A 27,390-nucleotide genomic window follows, 5' to 3' on the forward strand; every position below is an offset into this window, starting at 1 on the left:
TAACAAAGACAAATTTCTCATTTTAAGCTTCGCAGAAGCAAGTACATAAATCGTTAGAATATTGCTGGTGCGCTACACATGTCGAAAGGTATGACGTTTAATTCAAACAACGTCCGGAGTAACAAATGCGTTTTTTTCTCGGTGTGTTGGTCTATATGTACCTGCCAATAACCGAATTTTAGGTCACAGAGGAAAAAAGGATGCCGAATAGAGACAGTCTACCACGTTATCAATTCTGGGTAGCAGGTAGACATCCTGTTTTGTGATGGAGTTGAAACGCCTGTAGTCGGAACAAAATTTCAAGGAGCCATCTTTCTTCTACACAAGAATAACAAGCGCCGCCGACAGGCTTGATGACTAATGTATTACACCCGTGTGTAGCATCTCCGTTTCCTGGTTAGCGATAACTTGGTGCTATGGTGGCGCATGACGTGAGGTGTCTGTTTAATTGGGCGTGCTGGTCCAGTGTCTAGAATGTGACAATTATGGGAGACCCGAAGTTTCATTCTGGAGTCATCTTGTGCAAAGTCTAAGATGGAAACGTGTTTTGATAGGACATCGACCATTGGTCGATGAACAGAGGTGGTGAGAGCGACTTGTCAACCATATCAGAGCTTGGTGTCTGCTCTAGCAACGTCGGCAAAGGCATGTTCATTGTGACTCTGTACAGCCACTAAAGCTGTATCTTGCTCTTCATACTTATCAAGCTTCATACATTGCTGTAGCATGGTTCGTTGAACTGGACAGTTCAGCGCGCACAAATAGCTGCGTCCTCGTCCGACAAACAAAACAGAACGAGGCACCAAAAGGACTTTCTTGACACAGTGCAATGTGATTGCTTCCACCACAGCATCGAACAGACACACGTCAGCAGTCGAACTATACACTGGAACAACCTACAAGGAACAGGCAGGGAGCAGTCTGTGGTGAGAACCATGCAGATTGTTTTCGCTGCTCAGGGGCTATTCAGCAAGTGCAGAAAGGAGGAGGCTGCTTACAGAAAGCTCGCCCGTTGCGTAATCGACTATAGCACCACATTCGCGCAAGAAATCAGTGCCCATTATTAGGTCATGGGTTGACTTTGGGAGCACAACAATTTCCGCTTTAAGCTTTCGTCCTCAGTGTGAGACGTCTATTTACAAACACCAAGAGGGCACAGTAGCTCGCCGCCTACTCCACGAAACGAAATGTCTGTACAACTGGAACGTGACTTCACGGCCTAAGCTGTCGTTGAAAGCACTACTCGTCACAGAAACAGCTGCGCCAGTGCCTACCAAAGCTACAGTAGATACACTATCGATGAACACTTGAAGCTTGTTCATTTCTACAAAGACTGGCTGAGGGTTGTCTATCAAATGCTGCCTTGCGACCTCGCCTCCATCGGCCTCACCGACTAGTTTCCCGGCAGAGGGGAACCTGGGCAACGCCGGGAAGACGTGGATTGGTGCTGGCGTTCAGGGGGGTGTCAAGCTACGATCGGATGCGGCTTGTGAGGCGTTGCGCTGAAGGCCGGCTCTTCCTCTCACGCGCGAAAATTGGTAACGGGGAAGACGTCCTCGGACCAGAAACCCCCCAATGCTTCCAGGGGTTGGTGAGCGTAATTGGGAAGAGGATCTTGCATTGTAATCGGAGAGCGTTGGCGGCAAAGCCCTAGGATGTGACCCCTCGATTCCACAATTGTAGCACGTAGCTGCTGGACACATCATGCTTTGTGGCAGGCTGTTAGGCACTTGGTCTCTATGGGTGCATCGGTCTTGACCAGGATATTTGTCCTCGTGTGGTTGCGAGTAGCCTCCGTGAGATGACGGCCATGGCCAGACGGTGGGTTCAGCTGGTGTGAACGAGTGTCGGGAGTAGTTGAAGCTCGCGAAGTTAACGGAAGGGTAGGATTCATGCGGAACCCAGGATCTTCGAGAGGGAGTATCCTGATACGGGTTGCAGACGCAGGTCGTAGTGTGGTGATGACCGAGTCGCCATGCAGGCGCATTTCTTTTTGAATGATCTGCCGTATTGTCGACGTTAGATCCATGGCCTGGCTGTCTGCCACGGTGGACACAGCAGTGTCATTTTTCAAGCGGCCAAATGTCGGTATGATGCGGTGTGTTCTCAATGCTACAAATGTTGGGCAATGTCGAGCGACGTCTGCGACGGTAGTCACACTATCCCTACTAACAACATAGGTCTACACATCTTCGCCGAATTCTTTTAGTAGATGGCCATCCTTGTCGTCCTTACATGCTGTGGTATTCACAGTCTGGCACAATTTCGGTACATCGTCGATATACGTCGTACAAGACTCCGTCCAATTGTACCCGCTGAAGCAAGTCTGCTCTGCCGGGTTTTTTTTCGCGGTGGAATCCCCGAAGAGTTTTTTTCAATTTCCACGACAATTCGGCTCCAGCTGGTTAGTGTGCCCTCGTGTTTTCGAACCACGTCTAAGCTGTGTCCGACAAGAACACCTCCACGTTTTCTAGCGTGGCCGCAGTATCCGAGAATTTGAACTTGCTCAGCCGGTCATACTGGATGAGCCGTTCATCCACGTCGTCTTCATCTTTTCCAGAGAACACACGGTGCTCTCCCTGCGGCTGCCAGTTTAATGTCGGCATTGTGTGGTTGCTTTCAGTAGTTGCAGCTGGGGTTGATGCCGGCGCATTTGAAAGACTGCGGTCTGGGCGGTAGCGGCAAAGCTCCGGTGGATCCTTCTCGCTGTAAGGTACCCAACATCTCTACCACAAACCGTTACGGTGCCGAAGGGTTTATTCAAAGGAAGAGACGGGAACTAGTATGTTGAAGTAGGCGGCCACTGAAAGGTCTGGCAGTACGAGTGAGGGCCGGCTTCTATCATATCATCGGCTATGTATCACCAGCTGACATATACCCCTTCAAGGAGATAAATTTTGCATAAGCTATCCACTACTTTCCAGAAGTTTGAGGCAATATACAAAAAAGCAGAAAAAAAGTGAAGTTAAGGCGAAAAAACCCTAGCACTTCATGGATTGACCAGGAAATAATAAAACTGTGTATCTTAAAAGTACACTACAACGAAAATGTCACAACAATCCTCATGATGTCGCTTCAAGACTAGAATTTAGAGAGCTGATAAATAAAATTACCGCAAAACTTAGGCGGACAAAAACGTACTACCAACTAAGCAAGTTTTCAACATGTCGCAAAAATGCGCGCAAAACCTGGGACTTAGTAAACAATATTGTTGGCAAGCCACCAAAAAGAAATATTGATAAAGCCCTTCAGGATGCATTTCCAAGTACAAGTTCGGTGATGTTGGCCAATAACTTTAATGAGCGCTTTCTTGAGTCTGTAAACAATCTGACACGTAATAGCATAATGAAAAATGTATTTAAATAACGCAAATCTTCGTTTACTCCGCATACATGCCCACAGTGAATGAAGATGGTTTATGGAGAATTCTTCAGTTGATGTCGATTACGAAGTCTCCAGGAAGAGACAAAATTAGGATCAGAGATTTGATACACAATTTCAACAGCATCAAAACTCCTCTGCTGCACATTATCAACCAAATAATATTGAGCAGTCAAATTCCTAGGGAACTCAAAAGCAGCGTAGTCAGGCCTTTATACAAAAAAGGCCCTAGAGGCAGCTATAGAAAAACAGGTCAATCGCCATACTAAACTCGTTGGCCTGTACTCTGGAAAAAAAATATTACACGTAAACATGACCTTATTTTGTACGAAATATAATTTAATCAGAAATTCTCAATATGGATTTCGTAGCGGTCTGAGCACCACAAGCTTGCTGGAAGAATTCAATGACTTTATTTGTAGGGAAATCGACAAAAACAACATTGTCCTCACACTGTTTGTTTATCTTGAAAAGGCTTTTGACACCATTGACCATTAACCGCTTCTTCAAAAATTAGGCAATTTTGGTTTCAGAGGTCCATACATTACATTGTTCCGAAACTATTTTTCCGACCGTTTGCAATATGTGAAAGTGGGTGACTGTTTCAGCAAACCATTCAGTGTGAAATGCGGAGTGCCCCAAGGCTCAGTTTTGGGCCGATGTTGTTTAACGTGTACATTAATGATATAACTAGTGTCACGCCTAAATCAGCAATATATTTATATGCGGACGATACTGCTCTTGCTTTGCCATGCTCAGAGTATAACGAAGGAGCACGCATCTTTCAAAAGGACATTATTTCTTTGCTAGATTGGTACGGCGGCAATAAATTTTTTATAAACAACTCTAAAACAACTTTTTTATGTTTTCACAGTCCTCACAAAACAATCACGGCATCACATCCCGTTTACCTACACAATAGCAAATGCCAGTCCTGCTCTTGTCCTCATCTTAAACTTACAAGTAGCATGAAATATCTTGGTTTACACTTTGATCAGACATTATCCTGGTCTTCCCATATTGACCATATTGCTAAACGTTTAAGGCTGGTTTGTGTTTATTTGTATACCTTGAGGTCAATTTCTGACATCTCTGTTAGAAAGATGGTTTATTAAAGTTTAGGTGAATCTATATTAGGATACGGAATAACCATTTACGGTCAAACGTCTGCATACAACTAAAACGCCATTACAAAGTCATTCATAAAATTGCTTTTAATCTCGCCTACGGAACTTCCCAACATGGAGAAGACATTTCAGCCGTAATGAAGCATTTTGCACATCTTCCCGTGCAGGATCAATTTATGTTCGATGCACTCGTTAAAACTTACTTCTTTCTCAATTTTATTTTGCCAAAAATAAAACCACGCCCTCTAAGACACGTTGATAGATTTATTGTCCCGAGAATATATACGAACTACGGTATAAAAACTCGCGATTATTACGTCCCACTTTTCTTCAATAAAATACACACAGATGATAGCCTCACTTCATTTCCGGTCATAAAAAATATCTAAGAAAATGTGTGATTAGGTTGAAACTAGGATAACTGTATGGCCTGTGGTTTAAAAATTCATTGCTCCTTTTAACATCAGTAATTTGTTATCTCCTGTATAAGATCAGGTCGTACTTCACTATTGACTGTATGTTTGTTATCTCCTGTATAAGATCAGGTCGTACTTCACTATTGACTGTATGTTCTCTGAAAGAAAGAACACTTCCCCTTCTAGGCTGTATTTGTATGCGTATGTTCTAGGTTGTGTTTTTTTGTCTTTTGGTTCTCCGGTTTTGTACTTGTATGCTTATGTTTGTGGTTGTATTCCTTGTCAGTTGATTATCTGGCTGAACTGCTTTCATCCGAGACTTCCCAGCCTAGCACACAAGCCTCAAGGCTCATGCTGGCTGGATATACACATGTATGTTTTCATTTTGACGAATGAACTTCTTATCTTATCTTAACAATATGGTACACTAATTGTGTCTAAGGACGGTTAAAATATTAGCAATTATAGAGCGCCCGACATGTAAGCAGTCATTGTCGAAAGCATTGTACTATTGCCCTCAGGCTCTGGGCATGAGCTGAAGGGATGTCGGTCAATTCATCCCACCCCACCATTTCTAGGATATGGTCACCATGTCGATTCTAAAAGCGATAAAAAGAGACTCAAGGGGTAGGACAGTATCGAAAGCAAATTCTTCTGTAAAAATGCACCTGAAGTGCGTGGTAAACAGGTCTGAACTTGCTACAAGAGAAATAGCCCTTTAGGTTCGCCAGGAAGTGTTTGTACTGCCTCATATTTCAACATATTACCTCACACCAGAATTTTTAGGAATGCATTGTAACGTATTGGAGAGAATGTCATTGAAAAAGTCGTTTTTAGTGCTTTTGATAGTTACCTCCAAACGTCCAGGCTTTTTCACAATACTTTTCCCAATCAATGGTGGAATGCGTTCTAGTTTCGTTCCGGCGACCACAATTGAGTTTGTTTATACATAACATAGCATCCCTCAAATAAAAGAGGTTCATTAGATTTTCGTTTTATACTTATTCGATGTTCAATAGTATATTTTCCCAGGAATAACAACAAATTCCTGAAATCGCTCCTTTAACGGTTTGTTCCCCACTTAGCAGTCGCGCAAAACACTCGCTCGATTCATTCTGTCCGCCATGCCTCCATCCTTTTGGTGTCCCGTGCAACATATTTTTCACACGGCACAGAATGCCGTGAATGGTGGAAATTTGGGATTGACCACAGTATTTACATACCATCTCAAAAAAGATCAATACCCCAAGTTTTTGTAGTGAAGGGGCGTCTAACAAAATATAAAATGTGCAAAAGTAATAAGAAATATGCCTCGATTCACTGTGTAATTAGGTAACTTACTGCATTATAGAGTTGGTAGCGTTTTGGACAATCCTTCCAAGAACCCTTTCAGCACCACCAATTCTCAAGTTGCTGTGCACCAGCAGACCAATAAATTGAAATAATTTTCCCAGCCTGACGCATTCTCTAAGACGCGTTCTTAACAGCATGTTTTTAGGACTTTGTTCAAACGAATACCTGCTACTACAGGTTAAGAGGCACAACCATGGCTTATTGTGGGGTATTTTATGTGCGCACTAAGAATTATAGACGTTTATACTGCAGTACCGCGATGAAGACTTTAAAAGAATGTAAATATATTTTGTAAGTGCTTAAATACGATCTAAGTTCACCTCCCTCCCGCGCCGCACCCGTAAGCTGATCTACCTAAAATGAGTGAAACTCGGCTGTCACTATCTTTAAATATACGCTTTTAAATATAGGCGCAAGGTGAGCTTTGTTCTTGTGGTAATGTAGTATAAGAAACTTCTTGCTACGAATACTGTCACTCTAAACAAAAAGTTGTCACTATAATACTCAAAAGAGAAGGCAGTAAACCACAGCTTGTAACCCCGGCTGCACCCGGAAATATATGCGCTATTCAAAAACCCCTTTTTTCAAATACGCGAGCCTCATTGTTACAGCTGCCGCTTTCCACATTCTCGCCCAAAGCATTCAACCAACTCAGTACACACAGTTGTATCTCCGTTCTGTGCGTGCTTTCATGTTATCAGGGCAGCGCGTAGAGTGTCAAGACGTTTCAAGATCTCGGCTGGAGTCTTCTTTTTCCCTGTCGCCATGGATGCCTCTCGGCTAAAGGCGGATTGCTTACGTTCCACGAGGTTATGGAGGATTACCTACTCTCGGAGGCGAATACCTGGTGAATCTAGAGGGGTCTCAAAGACCTAGCAAGATCTTGTGTGTCTACTACAAACCACTTCTGACCGCGGCCTCCTAGGACCGAATATATTCCTTCCAATCATCTGAATCTTCATCATCATCATCACCAGACAATCTGCACCCTGTGCCGGGCAAATGCCGCTCCCTTTCATCTCCGATTTCCCGAGTCCTGTGCTAACTGCGCCCAATTTACGCCTGCAAACTTCTTGGTCTCATCTGCCCATCTAACTTTCTGCCGCCCCGCTGTACGCTTGGCTTCTCTAGCGATCCACTTTGGCACCATTAAAGATCAATGGTTATCTTGCCTTCACATTACATGCCCTGGCCACGTCCATTTCTTCTTAATTTCTAATCATATGTCCTTAAGACGCGTTTGTTCCCTGACCCACTGCGCCGTCTTCTCTTCCCTTAAGGTTGCACGTATCATGTTCCGTTCCATTGCTCGCTGAGTGGTCCTCAGATTAAGTAGAACCCTCTAAGTGTGCCCCAAGTTTCTGCCCCGTCGGTGAGTACCGGTAAGATGCAGCTGTAGTACACTTTCTTTTTCAGGGACAATGGTACGCTGCCATTCATTATCTAAGAATGCCTGCCGAATGCACTCCACCTCATTCTGATCCTTGTAAATATATCTGCCTCATGGTTGGGATCCGGGTTCACAACTAGGCCTAAGTAGGGATATTCGCTTACCAATTCCACTGCCTACACACCTATCTCAAACCGCTGTGTTGTCCCAAACGTCTTGATCATTACTTTAGTTTTCTGCATAATATTATTCAGGGCCATGGTTCTACTCTGTTTGTCTAGTGCGATAAGCGTGCTTTTTAATTCGTTCACCGAGTTACTTAGCAAGGCAATACCATCAGCAAATCTGAGGTTACTGAGGTATTAACCATTACACTCTTACTCCCACTTGTTCCCAATCCAGTGTTCTGAATACTTCTTGTAAACATGCTGTGAATACCGTTAGAGAGATTGTGTCTAATTGTCTGACGCTCTTCCTTATAGGTATTTTACTGCTCTACGTATGGAGGATGATGGTGTTACATTCCAACAGGGTGAGGAACATAATTAAGGTTTAATGACAACTCGGAGTTACAGTACCAAAACAAAACTGGCCAGCCAGCCCGGCTGCCACTCACCGAATGTCGTCGGCAATGTGCGCCTCCCCCCTCTGAGCCGCCCGCACCAGCGCCACCTGTCGTGAAACATCACACTCCTCCTGCCCAAGATCAGTCTTCCCCTATCTGTCAAGGACAATATCTCACTACCGGCTTCCGCTCGCTGGTTGACCTACGAACTGGGGGTCCCACCAGCTCCAGAGTAGATGGGGCTGTCCGGGGACTGTTTGGGGGTCTCCAAAGAGCTAGACTCCCGTTCTCGTGGCACCACTCTGGATGAATCGTCCCCGACCGTTGAGGGCCTTGCCGACGGCCGGGTTGGATTCGACGGCGCCAGCTGATCTCCAGGATTCCCTGGAGAGCACGTGGGATGGAGTGGAATATCTCCTCGGGGCTGGCCCCGCTGCTGTCGGCCAAGGGCTCTCCTTGGGTCTCCGGAACCTCGAGCCTTCGAGCCCGCATGTGGTACCCGTGCCTAATTCACACAGTGCCGTCCTCCAACAAGACTTCCGCAGATGACGCACTGGTGTTCTTTCCCATTGTTGCAGGGATCCACTGATCTCCTGGCATGACGTTCTTCGCCCAAATGGCCGCCCCCGCCGGTGCACACCTTCTGGGCGTGCTCTTCTTTCCGACCCCGCCTTTTGATGTACTGTCGCAGTTCGACTGGTCTCCATAGGTCAGGGTGCAGAAGGTCGAGCCCAGTCTTCAAGTGGCGGCCCATAAGCAACTCGGCAGGGGAACGGCCCGTCAGATGGTGTGGAGTGATTCTGTTGTCAAGCAGAATTCTGGCTATCTTGGTCTCAAACTCCGCAGCCCTGGCTTTGTTGAGTTTGTTCTTGATCATCTTCTGGCTATCTTGGTCTCAAAATCCGCAGCCCTGGCTGTGTTGAGTTTGTTCTTGATCAGCAGCTCCCTTCGATGCTGGGTGGTAGGGACGTACCAAGATGGCTCGGACCCCATTCTTCGTCAGGAATTCCCGGTACTCCGCGCTGACGAACGCAGGACCGTTATCACTGACAACAGCATCTGGCAATCCATGTGTCGCCAAATTTTTTATATTTATTCATTTATTTATTTACATTACCCTCAATGCCATAAGGCATTGGAGAGGGGAGGGGTTGGTTACAATACAGTCATAAAAAAAGCCGTAAATGGCATTACAAAGGTTACAAGAATGGCTTACAACATACAATTAAAGCTGACGCATAATAAGGCAACAATAGAAATGACAAATTGGTTTAAAATAAACAATGTTAGCTAATGCGCGATGAAGTGAAAGGACAATAAAGGAACCTGTATTTATACAATATTAGCTATAGCATGTTTCAATAACTCATGACCACTAATGGCAGCTGTTGATGAAGGAAGGTGGTTTCATTGTACTGAAGTTCTGGGTATGAAGGACGGAAAAAATGCATTGATTCTTGACGATGTTATTTCAACTTCATTAGCATGATCCAGACGAGACGAGATAAAATGGGGAGGCAAAATAAGCTGATGACGTAGGCATGGGTGATAAACATTTTATGAACAAACAGAGACGCAAAACGTTCCGTTGGCAAGATGTTACCGTCCGTCCGGTGTTCCCGGCGTTACCGTCCGGGGTTCCCCAGGGCTCTATTCTCGGTCCTTGATTGTTTAACTTATTTGTGAATGATGTGCAGTTAATTATAAAGCATTCATCTCTTTTGCAGTTTGCAGACGACATGAAACTCTATCGCGCAGTGGGATCACAGGCGGACTGCGCCCAGCTTCAACGCGACGTACAAGCAATCTCCCTCTGGTGCAAAACTAACTACTTAGATCTGAATCCATTGAAGACCGTTACAATTACATACACTCAAGAAACCTCTCCTTTAACCTTCCCATACCACCTCGACTCTCGGACGATAAGAAGAGTAAGCGAAACACGTGATTTGGGCGTTCTGATGGATTCGAAACTACGATTCACACCGCATGTTAACTACCTCGCACGCTCATCTCTTCGGACTTTGGGCGCTATCTCTCGTGCAACAAGGGACTTGTCAGGAGGTTCGTGTTTCCTTGCTCTGTACAAAGCCCTTGTACTCCCAAAGCTGGAGTTTGCATCGGCAGTCTGGAACTGCGTGAGTGCGTCGTCGTCTTTGCGCTTGGAAAGGGCTCAGAAAAGGTTCACGCGCATCTTCTCTCGCCGCTACACCCTACACGAGAAATACGCTTACAAGGATGTCATCAAGTGGCTGAAGCTCGAAGAACTGCAATCTAGACGCACAAACCACGATTTAGTGTTTTTGTTCAAGTGTATCCACTCCAGATTCGACAGCCCGAAATTAGTGAGCTCTGTTCGGCTAAGGGCACCAATTCGAGATCTGCGCCCCCACCTTTGCTTTGATCTGACCACCTCAGAGATGCTGTCTCCAGTGTGCCGTGTGCAACGTGCGTATAATGATGACTTTCGTGCATCTGTGGACGTCTTTTCCGGCAATGTTAACTCTTTTAAACGCGCCCTGAAAAATGCATGCATTTGAAGCCGCTGTTGCCCATTCAGTATGGTATAGAAGTTATCTCGTGTTCGTGTTTTCAATTCCCTTCCCATTTTCTACACTTGCACCATTTGCGTACACATACTACCGTGTACCTATGTATGTGTGTCCGCACGTGTGTGTGCATGCATGCACGTGCGCATTTGCCTGCACTTGTTGACCTTCACATGCACCCGCATGGGCGTGCGTGTATGTATGTTTTGTTTGCACTCACGAGCGTATGTGCCGTGCATACATATAAATTTTGCTTTATATGTCCTTATTTCCAGTATCCATGTTCCCCAGTAAGTTACGACGGTGGATTGTACTGAACTTGCGTGTATGCCAATGTACTTTGTAGTATACCTTGTCACAAGCCCTGTCTCAGCGCGTGCTAATGTACCTGACTGTAATCTTAATTCCTTAAATGTATAAATTGAGTGTGTGTGTGTGTGTGTGCGTGTGTGTGTGTGTGTGTGTGTGTGTGTGTGTGTGTGTGTGTGTGTGCGCGTGCTTACGTGTGTGTGAGTGCGTGTGCGTGCCTGCGAGCACGGGCGTGTGCGGCGGTTCTATGTACCTTGTGACCCCTGCACTTCATAACCAGTCTCCATGTTTTACCGTTTGTTTATCTGTGTGTCGCCCTGTCCTTTTTGTGTGCACCACCAAAGAAGGCCTAGCGCTGTTGGTGGGCATCACCCAATAAACAATAAACAATAACGTTAAAGGTTGAAGGCTACTTTTCATAAAGATATGGTAGCAGTTCAGTTTTAATTAGAGAGAATGAAACGAACAGAATTATTTTGCACCATTTCAAGCGACTGTTTAAAGAAACTAAACTTGGATCCCACACTGATGCGGCATACTAGAGTTTAGTACGAACTAGTGTTTTGTACATTAGTAATTTAAGTGATGATGGGGCCTTTGAAAAGTTGCGTCTGAGGTATCCTAACGTGCCGTAAGCATTGGCACTTACATACTCGACGTGACTGGGCTATGGTAAATTGGCTAAAATGTGAACACCCAGGTATTTGTAAAATGACACATTGGGCTATGTTAAATTGGCTGAAATGTGAACACCCAGGTATTTGTAAAATGACACATGATCTAAACGATAGTTAATAGAGTAAGTAGGTAACTGGTGAGCTCTTCTGGCGACACGTAAATGCTTACATTTCTTTGCATTAACTCCAATCAGCCAAGTTTCGCACCAGGAAGAAATAGCGTTCAGATCAGATTTCAAGGCGGTTATGTCATTGTCACACGTTATTTGTCGGTACACAACACAGTCATCGGCGAATAAATGAATGTTAGAAGAAACACATGCGAGCAAATCGTTATGTAGATAAGAAAAAGAAGAGGACCCAGCACTGAGCCTTGCGGCACACAAGAGTGAACTCGTGTTAGCTCAGAGTTGAGATAATTAGCGGATACAAATTGCGAACAGTTAGTAAGAAAAAAACTCAAGCCAATATAAAAGTTTGGAATGAAGGTTAAGCTGATGCAGTTTAAACATCAATTTTTTGTGACACACCTTATCAACTGCTTTGGAAAAGTCAAGCAAAATGCAATGGGCGGAAGAGGACTGGTCAAGAAAAATATGCAGTTCATGGGTGAACAATGCAAGCTGCGTTTCACAGCAATACGTTTTTCTGAAGCCATGTTGTGATACAAAAAAATAGGAATGAGATTCAAGAAAGTTAACTATACTAGAATACAATATATGTTAGATTAGTTTACACAGAATACTAGTTAATGAAATCGAGCGATAATTAAGGGTTTAGTGCCTGTTACCGGATTTGTAGAGTGGAACCACCCTCCCGATTTTAACTGAACTCGGTAGGACACCATGATCAAGCGACTGTTGATAAAGTTTTGTTAGTATTTGCAAGAATATGAACAATTGCTGATCAAAACTTTTGAACTGATCAGGTCGTAACCAGGAGCACTTGATGGTTTAATGACGTAATAAGTTATTCTACTCCATAGGAATTAATGGTAATTAGTGGCATATGCCTGTGACTATAATTGCTAAATACGGGTAGTAGGACATGAGTAGTTTTGGAGAAATTAGATGCCAATACGTTGTTCAAAACTTCAGCACACTGAGTAGATGGAATAGAGTGTTACTAATATAAGAAAGCGCTAAAGAGTCGCAATCTTTAGGAGGGTTTATAACACGCAAGAATTTTTCTGTCAGCCGATAGCATCGATAGCAAAGTATTATTGAAAAAGTTTTCTTTGGCAATTTTAGTAGCATTTACGTAATTTTTAAAAGGCGCCTTGTAGGCATCCCACCGAACAGGACTACGGGACAGCCTAGCTAATTTGTATAATCGCTTCTTTCTATTAGAAAAGCACTTTAAGTGTTAAGAATACCATGGTGCGTTATTATTGGAGAGTATAGTGCGAGTGGGTATGTACTTGTCTGTTAGTTCATTATTTTGTCACAAAACATGTCCCAACTAGTCTGCACGGAGCGGCAGTCAAAATCTACGAGGAAAGTGTCAGAAAAACTAGACAGTTCTTTGTTAATTGCTGTAAAATTTCCTTTTTCGTCAAGTCGAATCGTTTTGTTCTTATTTCTTGATTTCGGACGTGGTAAGTTATTGTCAAACGATAACAAACAGTCGTCGCTCAAGCCGGGTAAGTGTGGAATACTAGAAACGTAATCTGGCCGGGAGGTTAGTACAAGATCAAGAATGTTGGCGGTTGTTTGTGTAGCTCTAGTAGGCTGGCTGATAAGCTGGGTGAAAGAAAAACGTGGAGCACTTATTTAGAAAGTCTTTAGCTAGGGTGTAAAAAGGTTGCAATGTGGGCGATTCCTTTTCCCAAGATTTATTTGGAATGTTAAAGTCACCAAGTAGAAATAACGGGGTATTAGTATAACGTGTGGAAAGAGGTTGATAACATCATGTAACTCATTATAAAAGTAGGGGAGTTATGTGGAGGACGGTAACAGACACCGATAATAAGTTTCAGAGATTTTAGTTGGATGATAGCCCATGTTATTTAAAGATTGCTTTGAGCATTAATACATTGTGATGGGATGTCTTTATTATTGGCTAGAAGGACACCACCCCCCGATCACAATGTGCGGTCGCACCAAAAAAACAGAAAAGCGGTGCGTAGGGAGAAATAATTCATGGTTTGAAATTTGCGACCGTAGCCAGATCTCGGCTAATACTAAAATGTCAGGGTTAATTGAGTCAACTGCCAATGTTAGCGAGTCTCGCTTGTTATGAATACTACGAATGTAAGAGAAAAGAACCGATACACGCGACAGACCTTGACCACTTCCCTGCGCGCGTTCCTAAGGGGACGCGCGCCGGCTCAAGCGAGGCTGATCGCAAGTGGTCGTGGGTCGTCGTACGTCTTCAGATATTTCATTATTAGCGGGGTTGTTGATGTAGTGGGTCTTGTTAATGAGGAGTTTTTGTATCGCAGCTGAAAGAGTGGTTGCCCAGGTTGGCTTTTCGCAAAGGCAGTTAGTTTGTTACGGATTTCCCGCGTTGCAGGACACAAATCTTCCGATACCGTAATGTTATTTTCTCTCAGCTTCTTGCACGCAGAAAGTAGTTCATCCTTCAATTTCAAGCTTGAAAATATGACAATAATTGGACGGACTTTATTCGGTGAAAAAGACCCTAGGCGATGAGCGCGTTCGAACGCGTCATCAGAAATAGTGGGAGGAACGTTAGTAAGCACACCTTCAACGAGCAATTCTGATTCCTCCCAAGTCTCACGGGGAGAGTCAGAAAAACCATGGAATATTAGGTTTTTACGGAGGGATCTATCTTCCAGGCCATCTATACGAGATAGCTAAGAATCATTCTGGGAAGGCTATCGTCACCATCTCACGTTTATTATGTTCAAACAATGCAGTTTTTCTTCTAGTGCCAAGAGACTCGTTTGAATGTTCTGCATGCTGGCTTCTGTTTTCAGTTGACTTTCTTGGAGCGTTTTATTGCCATCCTCTAAAACAGCCTGGTTCTTTTTCGGTTGTATGGAACCCGAATGTTCATGTTTGAGAAGGTGACCATAACGTTCATATGCTCGGCGGGGTCATCAGGCAAAGTTTCAAGGGCATGACGGGCAGCGGAGCGTGTAGTGGGACCGGGATTAGTTTACACACGCCCCGAGCATAACAGAAAAAACGTCATTGAAAAACAGTCGGCTATAATTTCACACATTACCCAGGGGCACGGAAGACGGAGCATACAACGGTTGACGCTTTTCTTCGCATATAACGAGCAAGTACAACGCACCTGCAAACCGTTAGGTTGAGATGTGTGAGCAATGCTGCGTAGACTGCTCCCGTGCCCACTGAAGTGGCTGGTTGGCTGGTCACAGTTTTTAAAGGCTGGGCTGGACGGTGTTGATGTAGAGGAAGTTGATGCGCCGAAGCCCACGCATGACGAAACCCTCGTTCAAGAGAAGGCTATATTCCCTGAAGTGGTAGCTGATTATCTCCATCGGCACTGAAAACGCTGCAGGAGCGCCTACCATACCAGACACACCCAGCAAACGAAGCAGCACCGCACACCGAAAAAAGCCTGCTAAACGTGAAGTTAAGACGTAAGGCTGTCCCCTAGTTCTGTTCGGTGGGCTGCCTACAAGGCGCCTTCTAAAAATTACCTTAATGCTCCCAAAAATGCCAAAGAAAACTTTGCCAAAGAAAAGAAATGCCAAGAAAAGCCATGCTGCGTAGAAAAGAAATGCCAAAGAAAAGACATGCTGCGTAGACTGCTCCCGTGCCCACTGAAGTGGCTGGCTGGGTGGTCACGGTTTATAAAGGCCGGCCTGGACAGTGTTGACGTAGAGGAAGTTGAGGCGCCGAAGTCCGTGCGCATGACGAAATCCTCGTTCAAGAGAAGGTGATAAGCTCCGGAGTGGTGGCTGCTTATCTTCATCGGCACTGCACACGCTGTAGGAGCGCCTACCGAAGCAGACACACCCAGCAAACGAAGCAGCACCGCACACAAAAAAAGCCTGCCAAACGTGAAGTTAAGACGTGAGGCTGTCCCCTAGTTCTGTTCGGTGGGCTGCCTACAAGGCGCCTTCTAGAAATTACGTTAATGCTCCTAAAAATGCCAAAGAAAAGAAATGCCAAGAAAAGCCATGCTGCGTAGAAAAGAAAAGCCATGGTGCGTAGAAAAGAAATGCCAAAGAAAAGCCATGCTGCGTAGACTGCTTCCGTGCCCACTGAAGTGGCTGGCTGGGTGGTCACGGTTTATAACGGCCGGCCTGGAGGGTGTTTACGTAGAGGAAGTTGAGACGCCGAAGTCCGTACGCCTGACGAAATCCTCGTTCAAGACAAGGTGATAAGCTCCGGAGTGGTGGCTGCTTATCTTCATCGGCACTGCACACGCTGTAGGAGCGCCTACCGAAGCAGACACACCCAGCAAACGAAGCAGCACCGCAGACAGAAAAAAAGCCTGCAAAACGTAAAGTTGAGACGCGTGAGCCATGCTGCGTAGACTGCTCCCCTGCACACACACTGTCCGCAAAATTGTCTGCAAACACCGAACAGTTGATGCTGCTCGTGGGAAGGTACATGAATCACTTCCACCCACTTAGAGAATGCATCCACGAGCACCAGAAAATACACTCCTTGGAACGGACCTCCAAAATCGATATGTAACCGAGACCACGGCTGCTCTGGGAATGGCCACGGAGACTGCTGAAGTGACCTTGCTGTCCTTTGGTAGACATGACAGGTGGTACACCTTGTTCTCGTTTGCCTCATCGATGCCCAACCACCAGACATGACTTCTCGCTACCATATTTATTTTCTCTATGCCGGGATGAGATTCATGCAACATGTTCATCACTTGTGGCCTCAGAGAACCAGGCACGACGACCCTGCTTCACCACAGCACGCATCAATCTTGCACTGAAACCTCCTCTATCTTCCTAGCAAAGGGCTGCGGCTCCCTTGTGTCGGGCAGCCACCTTCCGCTCCACAAGGCCTCTCTCACTGAGGTGAGCACTGTATCTCTGCTTGTGGCTTGCCCCACCGTATCTGCAGACAACAGGGACGGGTATGCCTTTTGAAGTATGTACGAATCCCCCCTCATTTCCATTGCGGTGTGTCTGGCATCGGAAGGCGACTGAGCTCGTCCGGATTACCCAATTGGGCACCTGGCCTATACACCATCCTATACTGATATGCGCTAAAGGTCAGAGCCCAGCGCAATACTCTCGGTGAACACTGCTGGGGAATGCCTCTGTCATGTCCCTAGAGGCCCAAGATTGATTTGTGGTCCGTGAAAATGTCAAACTTCCTTCCCCACATGAACTGATTGAACTTTATAACCCAAACATTACAGCCAGAGCCTCTTTGCCTAACTGGCTGTAGTTTTTTTCAGCTGCTGATAATCTCCTCGAAGCAAACGCCATCAGGTTTTCCTCTCCCGTGGGCAACTTGTGGGCCAGCGCGGCTCGGACCCCATAGGGTGAGGCATCGCAGCACATCAGCAAGGGCAACTGAGGGTCATAGTACATAAGGACGGACGCCGAAGTCAGCATGACCTTACTTGTGTGAAACGCCTGGTCCTCCTTGGAGCCCAATCTCCTTGGTTCTCCTTTCTTCAAACGTTCATGCAGGGGTTGTAGGACTGACGATAAGTTCGGTAAGAAACTGCGATAAAAATTAATCTGCACCAAGTAGCTCTGTAGCTCCTCGATAGAGGCTGCTTCTGGTGCTTGAAGGACAGCCCCTACCTTCTTGGCTGACGGTCGCAGCCCACTAGCATCCAAGGTGTGCCCGAGATATTCCACACTTTTGTAAAAAAAAAACATTTTCCCAGTTTGAGCCTCAAGCCTGCCTCTTGCAGTCGTTGGAAAACTGTCTCCAGATTCTCGCGGTGCTCTTTCTCTGTCCGGCCTGTTACCAGTATATCCCTGACTCCCTGAAAATTCATCAAGACATTTTACATCTCTACCTGGAAAATTGCAGGTGCTGAGGAGACCCCAAACGGTATCCTGGTATACTGGTACAAACCCCACAGCGTGTTAATTGCCACCAACTCTTTGGCCTCCGGCTCTAGCTCAACTTGCTGATAAGCGTCACGCTGGTTTAACTTCCAAAACGTTGTACCTCCAGCTAGTTTTGCCCACATTTCTTGGAGACTGGGGACTGGGTATGTCTCTGTGGTAGCCACCTTGTTCACAGTCATCTTAAAGTCAACACAGATTCTGATTGTACCATCTCTTTTCACCACCGGTACAATAGGCGCCGCCCACCGAGACGACTTGACCGGACTCACGATTCCTTTACGGTACAGTCTCTATATGCCCTGCTTCACCAAATCCTGAAGAGCAAAAGGCACTGAGCGCGGCCTACAAAATATCAGCTTAGACTCGGCTGGTATCGAGAAGCTCGCCTTCACACCTTGCAACCTGCCCAGCCCCTCCGAAAACAGCTTGTTGTATTTCCCCAGAATCTCGTTCTGGCTCTTACCTGGTGCACGCATACCAGTTGCACCAACGGCATGCCCAACGCTTTCACCCAGTTTCTTCCCAACAGAGGACGACCTCCACCTTTCACCACGTAGAGGGGTAACTTCGCCGCCTTGCCCGCAAATTCCGCCCGAACCATGGCCGCTCCACCCACCGGAGACGGGTGACCGAAGTATCCCCGCAGTCGCACCGTTGACGGGATCACTTCCACCTTCGGAAAACGCTGGCGCAACTCCGCTTCGTCCATGACCGAGAAAACGGCCCGCGTGTCCATCTCCGTCTTTACACGTTGCCCGGCTATTGTGACCTCCGCGTATATGGGCGGCTCTTTGTGCTCCGGTGGCACTCCCCGCGATTTTTTTTTTATCTTTCATAGCTCCTCCGCTTGCGGAGCCAACCCTCACATGTTCCCGACGAGGCTGTCGCTGTCGTGGTTTTCCTCTGCCACCATTCCATGTATCCGTTCCGACGCGCGCACCTGGGCCGAGCTCTGTCTTCGGCCTTTCGACGGCGTTTTGTCGGGACACATTCTGGAAAGTTGTCCCCGCTGTCGGCAGTTGAAACAGCGCACGTTGACATACCTGCATACGGTGCCGGTGTGCGGCCGCCACAACGAAAACAGTTCTTCGGTTTTCTCCCCTGCGTCGTCACTCGGTTGACTGCTGCCGGCGCTGTCACGCCGTTGCCGCCACCTCCTTTTCCGGTTATCTGATCCAAGCCGAGGGCGCCTGCTTCCCACCCGTGATAATCGTGACTGCATTTTGGAATGATAACATCGGTTCTTCAAGCAGCCTTCTCCTGATAAGGTCATGGTTAATTCCGTGCACGATTCGGTCGCGCAGGTTCTCCAGTTCGGCGCCAAAATCGCACAGTTCCGCGAGTTGCCGCAGTTCAGCCACAAATTCCTTGACACCTTCACCATCCTTCTGCGCGCGGCAATAAGTGTTACCTGTGAACAATGACAGACGACTTAGGGGAGTAGTGCTCAGTGAGCAGCTGTAAACTTCTGCTAAGTTGTACCTCCGAGGGCCTTGTTCGTGGCAACAACCTGCGCAGCAAAGCGTACGTGGGCTTTCCACACCCACTGAGAAAAACCGCTTTGCGTTTTTCCTCCGGCACGTCATTAGCGATGAAGTACTGCTCCAGCCTTTCCACATACTCCTCCTAGTCTTGGCCCGCCTCACCGGTGAATGGCTCCAACTTTATCATTCCGACAGTCGGTGCACGTTGCTCCCGGTCACTGTCGCCGGCACTCATAAACGGTGGGTGCCCGCCGCGTTGTTGATCCTCGTCGCGACTTGTTACATTCCGACAAGATGAGGAACAGAATTAGGGTTTAATCACAACTTGGGGTTACAGTACCCAAACAAAACTGGCCAGCCAGCCCGTCGGAAATGTTCGCCTCCCCCCGCAGTGCCGCCCGCACCAGCGCCACGTGTCGTAGAAAATCACAGAAGGTAGCTGTGGACATATTGTATATATCCAGAAGTATTCTTAAATAATGCTCGTCAACACCCTGGTTCCGTAATGCCGCAATGACTGCTGATGTTTCAACCCAGTCAAATGCTGTCTCATATTCAACGAAGGCTATGCTACGGGGTCGGTAAAATCCGCGCGTTCACTATAGCGTTAAGGATAGTGTAGATATAGTCCATTGTTGATACCCTTTACGGATTCCTGTCTGTTCTTTAGGTTGACTGAAATCTAATCTGGCAGAAATTCCGTTACCGATTACCTTGTTTAAATACCTCGTAGACCACTGAGAGTAAGCTGATCGGCCTGGCAAGTTTTCACTTACTTCATGTCACCTTTCTTATAAATTACGATGATGTTCGCGTTCTTCCAAGATTGTGGTGCGCTCGAGGTCATTAGGCATTGCGTGTACAGGTTTGCCAGTATTACTAGTACTATTTGCAGGCCAGCCTTCAAGATGCCTGCTGTTATCTCAACTTCACTGGGTGCTTTGCCCACTTTCATTTCTTTCAGAACCTTCTTCTTTCAAAACATTTTCTGTCGTGACTGTTGGGATGTCGATATCCTCTGAACAGCGTTCTCCTTCGTCATTTTGCTGGATATAGTGGGGACTGTACATATCTCTATATAAACTCCTCGGCTACTCTGAATATTTTATCACTATTTCTGACGACATTGGCTTGCTAGTCTTTAAGTGCATACATCTGAGTTTTCCCCATGCCTAGATGCCACTTCACGGCTTTCAGGCTACCTCCATTTTTACAACATATTCGATCCGCTCCCTATTATACTTCGGTATTTCTGCTGTCTTACGTTTAAGGAATAACTTCGAAAGCTGTGCTAGTTATATTCTGTGAGCTGGGGTGCTTTGAGGCTGCATCCGTTTTTTACAGCATTTTCGATCCGCTCCATACTATACTTCTGTATAGGGGCTGTCTTAAATTCATTGATTTACTTCTAAACCTCTGCTAGTTCTATTAGGTCTACTGAGTTGGAGATTGTCATAGTTTGCCGTCGCCTAATTAGATCTTTCGTCACCTGGGGAAGTTTACCAGTGTCCTGTCTAGCCATCGTGCCCCCAACACTTACTGCACACTCCTTGATAATGCGTGTAAAATTGTCACTGGCGTCCTGCATCGTAAACTGTGCTTCCCCGGTGAGAACTGAATATCGGTTATGGGGTGTGATCCTAAATCCTTCAACTTTGCGTGTTACTGTTAGCTCAATATTCGGCTTCTTTCGCACTAGCTTGTGGCAGTTACTCCTAAAATCTAGCCTCATTCGAGATCTGATCATACGGTGTCACTGCGTCTTGCCCTTCTGAGCACTTCCACATTCTGCACGACGCCAGGGTTATCGCATAATATGAAGTCTATTTCGTTTTTTCTGGCACTTTTTTTCGTTTTTTCTCTCCCAAGAAAATAACGTTGACGTTCTTTCCTATACAGATAACCAAATTGTTGACTGCATCGCGAACCTTATCCTTACCATGCGACGTAAGCAAGCCCCTAGATCTTTTATTTTGTTCGTTCTTAGGGGCATCGGGAGGACGGACTGGGACAATTTGGCCTGACAGACAATTTCGGCTTATCCGCGCCTCCACCGTCGCATCCACTTTACTACGCAGCACCAACCCTGAACCGTTCACCTAGAAAACTGGACATCGTTCCGTCTCTTTCTTTCGGTCTCCTGACAATATAAATTAGGAACGTGTGGGGTGGATCTAGTTGGTACTCCTTAGGAACGTGTGGGGTGGATCTAGTTGGTACTCCTTTAAAATTCCGGTAAGCGCTGGACAGGAAACAAAGGACGAGGGAGATAAGTAGCAGTGCTACTCACAACTGAACTTGAATAGCAAGCACGAAAGATATAAAATAAAGAGACCACGCCTAAACGACTAAGAAGTTTGTCACGTCGCTGCACAGCAAGCTCGTATCCATCATGCACGGATGTGTGATAAATGTTTATTCAAGAAACCCAGCTCTTTCGGACCCAACGATATGAACATCGTACTGTCATAGTCCATATATATCTTTGAGCCCCAGACAGCTAGCCTTCTTGGATAATCATTTATCACACATGCGTGCATGACGGATGCGTGAGGGGCTGTGCAGTGATGGGGCCAACTTCGTAGTCCTGGGAGCGTGTTATTCTTTTCTATTTATAGGTCCCGTGGCTGCTAATAAAATTCACTCGTACGTACTGCTGGTCCTTGCTGCCATGGTCCTGTATTTTCCTTGCTGCGCTTAACGGAGTTAAAATGTGTCGCTTCGCCTTTTACTTTGCGAAGGCACGTTCTGGGAGACACAAACTTCAGCCCGTCATTAGACATACGCTGTAGGTGTGTAGCCTTGGGCCTCGGCTAGTGTGATGGCTATCTCCTAGTACTACCTGCCCTTGTATCCAGCGATCTTATGACCGCACCAAGCAGGATCTTGGATCGGCGACGTTTTGAACGACGAGGGTTTGACCTGACCACCGCACAACGACGTTTAGAGTATGTTGCAGCCTGTATTACTGCGAATGGTTTATCATAACAAAACTCCTTGATTTCTCCAACGTTACGGGCTTATAGCTGGCTAGCTTCTGCAAATATCTATAAAATTGAGAATAAGACAAATATTATCGAAAGACGTCATAGAACACAGGATTTACTTTCGCAAAATTGCGTAAGGAGCACAACAACTACCGAGATACTTGTCATGACATCACGCGCTTCGGCAAAGCAACCAACAAATTTGGTAGTTTCCGAAAAGGATACATGGAGGCAATATACAGAATGATGTTCCAAAGTCGGATGCATAACAGGCAGCCCTGCTTATGTGTTACTGTCTTCATATGTGCACCAAAAATCGTGTTCCATTGCAAGTAAAAAAATTCTTGATATATTAAGGTACGGGCATGTGCGGAAATACCTTTTCTAATTTTCAAACTGTGAAGAGAAAGTATTTAAAACACGGTAGTACTTGTTTAATAGGTTATTGTATTTTTTCAAAGTCGGAAACAGATCGAACTTTCAAAATTGCATAAGCGTTTCATATTTCTCATAAAAAAGCATGTATGCGTACAAGGCACGTACACCCTGTTTCTTCAACTGCTAATTTCTTCTATAGATAGGGAGTGGGTTGGCATTCAAGAACTCAATAATAAATAAACTCGGCTGCGTATCTCAAATAATCGGTGAAAATTTTTTTCGGAGGGGAATTTCTTTGCTTCGAGCAAAGAAACTGTATCTCCCCTATGTTCCATCACACTCGAGAGTTCTTCTATTCTTGTCACACTCTACAACTGTAAACACAAATGAGGTTTTCCTAATTCGGGTAAATTTTCCAATGTTCCACTTCTCGGGAGCGATTTATTGGAACATTTCCTCAACGTTGTTTGGGAAAGCTGCCTCAAAATTTGTGACTACCACTCTCAATTTTGTATTTTTGGTAAATTTGTTTGTTCAAAACGTCTTGTTTTTATGAACTCTAAAAACAAGAACCAATAGTTTCTCACTAAAAATTTTCCCAAATTCTACGTATGCTTTGGTGTTCTGCGTCAAAGATGCTTTATGTGTTCTGATGTCAATATTGTATAAAAGTAAGAAGTGTAGTCCCAAATATAGCGTTTTGTATACGTTTTGCCAAGAGCTCTCCTTCAAGTGTCATGATGATATTTCGCTGAAGTCAGAATTGAGCGACAGACATACAGACACGCAAGAATTTTAAAATTTCTTCAATCCGAGAAGACTGATGTTCCGAAATGGCGAAATGAGCACATACGCTGTTTGCGTTAAGACACCAAAAATTTCCGACTGCTGCACACATGACAATTCTTGCAGTGAACAACAAATATACACAGAGGTTTATCATGGTGCCGCCGGTATTGTAATGAAAGAGGTGCCGCTGTTATTTTCGGTTGATTGAAATAAAGGTGAAAATTGTTACCTGATTTAGTTGGGGGAGCTGATATTGCGCTGAGTTGTTTGGGGTTTTTAATTGCTAGTTTTTATTTGTGGTCTTTTGGGAAGGTAACTAAGACCACCATCTGCGTCGCTCCTACCTTAGCAGCGAACTGCTAATCTAGTGTTCAGAAACTCTCTTACAGAGTCCACGCGTTCATGCGAATCGGCGCGTTTTGACTGTTGCATGAGCGTGCTCCGGCCACGCCTCCTTACAAAGCGCGAAACTTAGCGTAGGCGTTGGGGCGCTTGTAAAACACTCCAGCTTCTAAGGTTTCGTAAGGGTGAAGTTTTTTTGCCAGGAGCATGCATGGGCGATGTTTTCCCTCGTAATTATAGTAGAAGGTATCTATTCAGGCCTTCGGTTTGTTTAAAATCATACCCAGAACTTGTAAATATCGGGCATAATGAATATGAGAAAAATGTATACAACCTTTTGTGTCATATCTCATTGTTACCAAAAAAACATTCCTCAAAAAGATCAATGTTGTGGCCTCATTATTATGCATATAAACTCCCTGTAGTGTTCATGACGTAATAAAGTGCAGGCTGTGAACGGCTGTGTACTTCATTTGCGGCAAGCAATATTGTACACAAACGTGTAAAGACTTTGATCGCGCTACATCAAGGCCACTAATAGTTTTATTTCCCTTACTATCGATGACTTTAAACACATTGTTGAGAATTAATTCTTTTCTTTCGCGCTGGCGGTTGCATAATAAAACCACGCATACCTACATCACACGGAAAAGAGGTGTCTATTTTTGATTTCTAGGAAAAGGAGAAGTGACTGGTGGCAGCTGAAAATGCTGCACTGCTGAAGAAATGTTTTCCACAAGACTAACCAGGAAATAATACAATATAAGGGGCAGATTTACCGTTGCAGACTGAAATAAATAAATTTTTTGTCATTGAATACGTATTTACAAATATTCTCCTACTAGCAAATCAGACTTTTCACAAAAAAGTGTAATTTTACAACTGTGCGGATATCGTTGTTTTATCCGTTTCTGCACTGGCAAAACGGTAGGGTCTTACGTTCTATGCAATAATTAGTACATATTGTTACTCGAACATATCACTCTAAACAATTGGCAAGGCATTTGCTGTTTAGTATATAGCCTAAAAAGACCTTTATATTTGGCGCGTAGCGCGTTCAGCAGATTGCGGGTAAATGTGCACTTTGCGAGTGCACAATTATTATTATTGGACTCTGTTTTTAAAAATTATAATCCTCTAGCTACCGCTGAATCTTCAGTTCTTCAGTTTTTGGTAACTGACCCAGTCAAGGTGAATTTCACTTTGTAAAACATGCTGTATACGCAGGCCTGAGCAATTTTACTGCAGTCTGTCTCACAGGACAAAAATAAAAAGATGCCATCAACCCTTCAAAATATGGTGGTTAAATGTGCAGAAAAGGGATGACGTGGCAAAAATGATGACGTGGCACACAGTAGTAACTGACAGCGTAATCCGAGTCGGGAAGTTTTTATCTTTCAATAATTGCGGTGAACTTGAAAACTGCAGCACACAGACAAGCTACATTCACCCTGAAGCATTCCTTACAGACGTACGAAGACAGGAAACTTGTTGAGCGATTTCAAATTCACTCGAATATAAGATAACGAGAAAACTTTGACATCGAGCTCAATGTAGGCGTACGACTGTGTTGGAAATTTCGCAACTTGTTGGCCGCCCATTTTCGTCGGTAAGATATGACACTTTCCTTCACAGAAACTTACTCCTTCTTCGGATTTTCACATACACCTGGTCCAATAATATTCGGCGACCTAAATTTGGCCGTGTAATAAACACTTATGACAAAAGCTCATTGGGGCACCTGAATCCGCCATTGTGCTTTTTAGGCACAAGCTTTGAGACGCATACCAAGGCTTTTCTATTATACCTTGTATCATCATCTGTTTCTTCTCTTTTGTAATGGTGTATTTTGGTGCAAGTTCGTTTGGAGGGATTTTTTTGTCGTATTTATTTGCATCACGCTTACGTTTCACGAAAAATAAAGGGTTCGACTATGTGTTCGTTTAAAAAGTTTACGTTTGTGCTTGGGTGAAGGGACCTCGAATGTCCAGATTACTTGACATTCCCGATGTTTGTTTGTCTGCTAAGAATGCAGCAATGGCCGCAACCTTGGTTTTACTCCTGACAATATTTCACGGAAGTGCTGCATATTTTGGATGCGGGCGTCTGCTTAACAGTGATTTGAAATCGGTTAATTGTTGTAAGCCTGCTGTGGGTATTCTTTCGTGTCCCTTAGCTTTTATATCATATGTTAACTGTCATATGTTAGTGTGGATACAGTCTCCATGAATTATGGTAACATTGTAAGTGCACTGTACTACTACAATCAGCCATTCTTGACCCCGGCTTTATATTGTATCAAATTACAAATATTTTTATTTATTTCTTGCTGCACGGGCCATTCAGTACCCAGACAAACATAACAACGGGGGCCTTGCTTTGAATAAGACTGCACTCTTCGTCCGTATTTTGAAAGACTAGGGGGACTTCCAGTTTTTGATGTTTCCTTAACTTGAAAATATTTCTATTCACGCATCTAAAGCCGGTATTCATGAACCTGTGAGGTTGTTGTCTATGGTCATAATTTGTAGATAAAAAGTTTTACTTATGCTTGCGACAAACAACCTCTACAATGTATGTTGCGTATTTGTGAGTGAGAGAGCAAGAAATGATTGAGGCTACTTTAAAGCTTATTTCAAGAATTCAGCCTTGTGCACTTTTGTATGTAATAAGGCAAAACTTCGCTAGGTTAATAGAATACAGACACAATATCGAACGAAAAAGAAACTCCTACAATTATTGTGAAGATGCTAATGGTGCCTTCTAAAACAATTTTAACAAAATCTTTTTCTATATACTGGTTACCAAGCATAAAAAGCGAAGCGAAGGATTTCCATGCCTTAAGTATTTGCCGTAATCTGAAAAAAACGCAGTTTAAAAAACAATAGAAAGTCCTTCTGTATTGTGGAAAATCTTGACAATAACTGCTTGCGTAGTCTCGGACCGTAAGCCTCACTGTAGAATTTCGTACTTCTGGTTGAAGAACGTTGTACTTAGTGGCCATATGTGTGAGTAAATCGGGCATGATAAGTTGTCACACCTTTTTCCTGTTGTGGCCGGACCATTAGATTCCGATTCAAAGGGCAAAGCTCACTTTGCGGGTGTACTGCGCCTTTTTTTTTGTTGGCAGCTGCGCTATCGTGATTTGGTACAATCGGAGGTCGTCCGCCAATTCTAGGTACCGTTGTAACGTAGCCGTGAAGGTAGTTTATTTCTTTGTGCCTTAGAGACGTCTCCAGCTACACCTTCGGCAGTTTTCAGGGGGCACGCTGGAGCACAACAATCTGTTCACTTCCCTATTTTTCTCCATTATTCGACATACATGCAATTTATTGGATGGGTCGCGACAGCCCGGCGCCTTTGCTCGGCGGCCACTAATGCAGGGCGCCTCTGCCTTGCTCCTCCGACACCTCGACATCTAGGCACCCAACCATTCCCATTTACAAAACCACGAAGAAGCCGGGCTCGGTTCCGCCGCTACAAAGACTACGTAGTAATTTGGACCATACTTAATCATCCAGTATATGCAGGAATACTCGTTGTACGGTTACCTATTCAGGACAATTACTGGTTCACGATTAACAGTTCACAACTAACGGTTACCGGTTCACGATGAAACGTTTCGACCGTTCGGTGTTAATATAG

Source organism: Haemaphysalis longicornis, unplaced genomic scaffold, assembly GCF_048455015.1.
Source record: "Haemaphysalis longicornis isolate Haplotype H1 unplaced genomic scaffold, Haemaphysalis longicornis Haplotype H1 scaffold_11, whole genome shotgun sequence".
In the NCBI taxonomy this organism is placed as follows: domain Eukaryota; kingdom Metazoa; phylum Arthropoda; class Arachnida; order Ixodida; family Ixodidae; genus Haemaphysalis; species Haemaphysalis longicornis.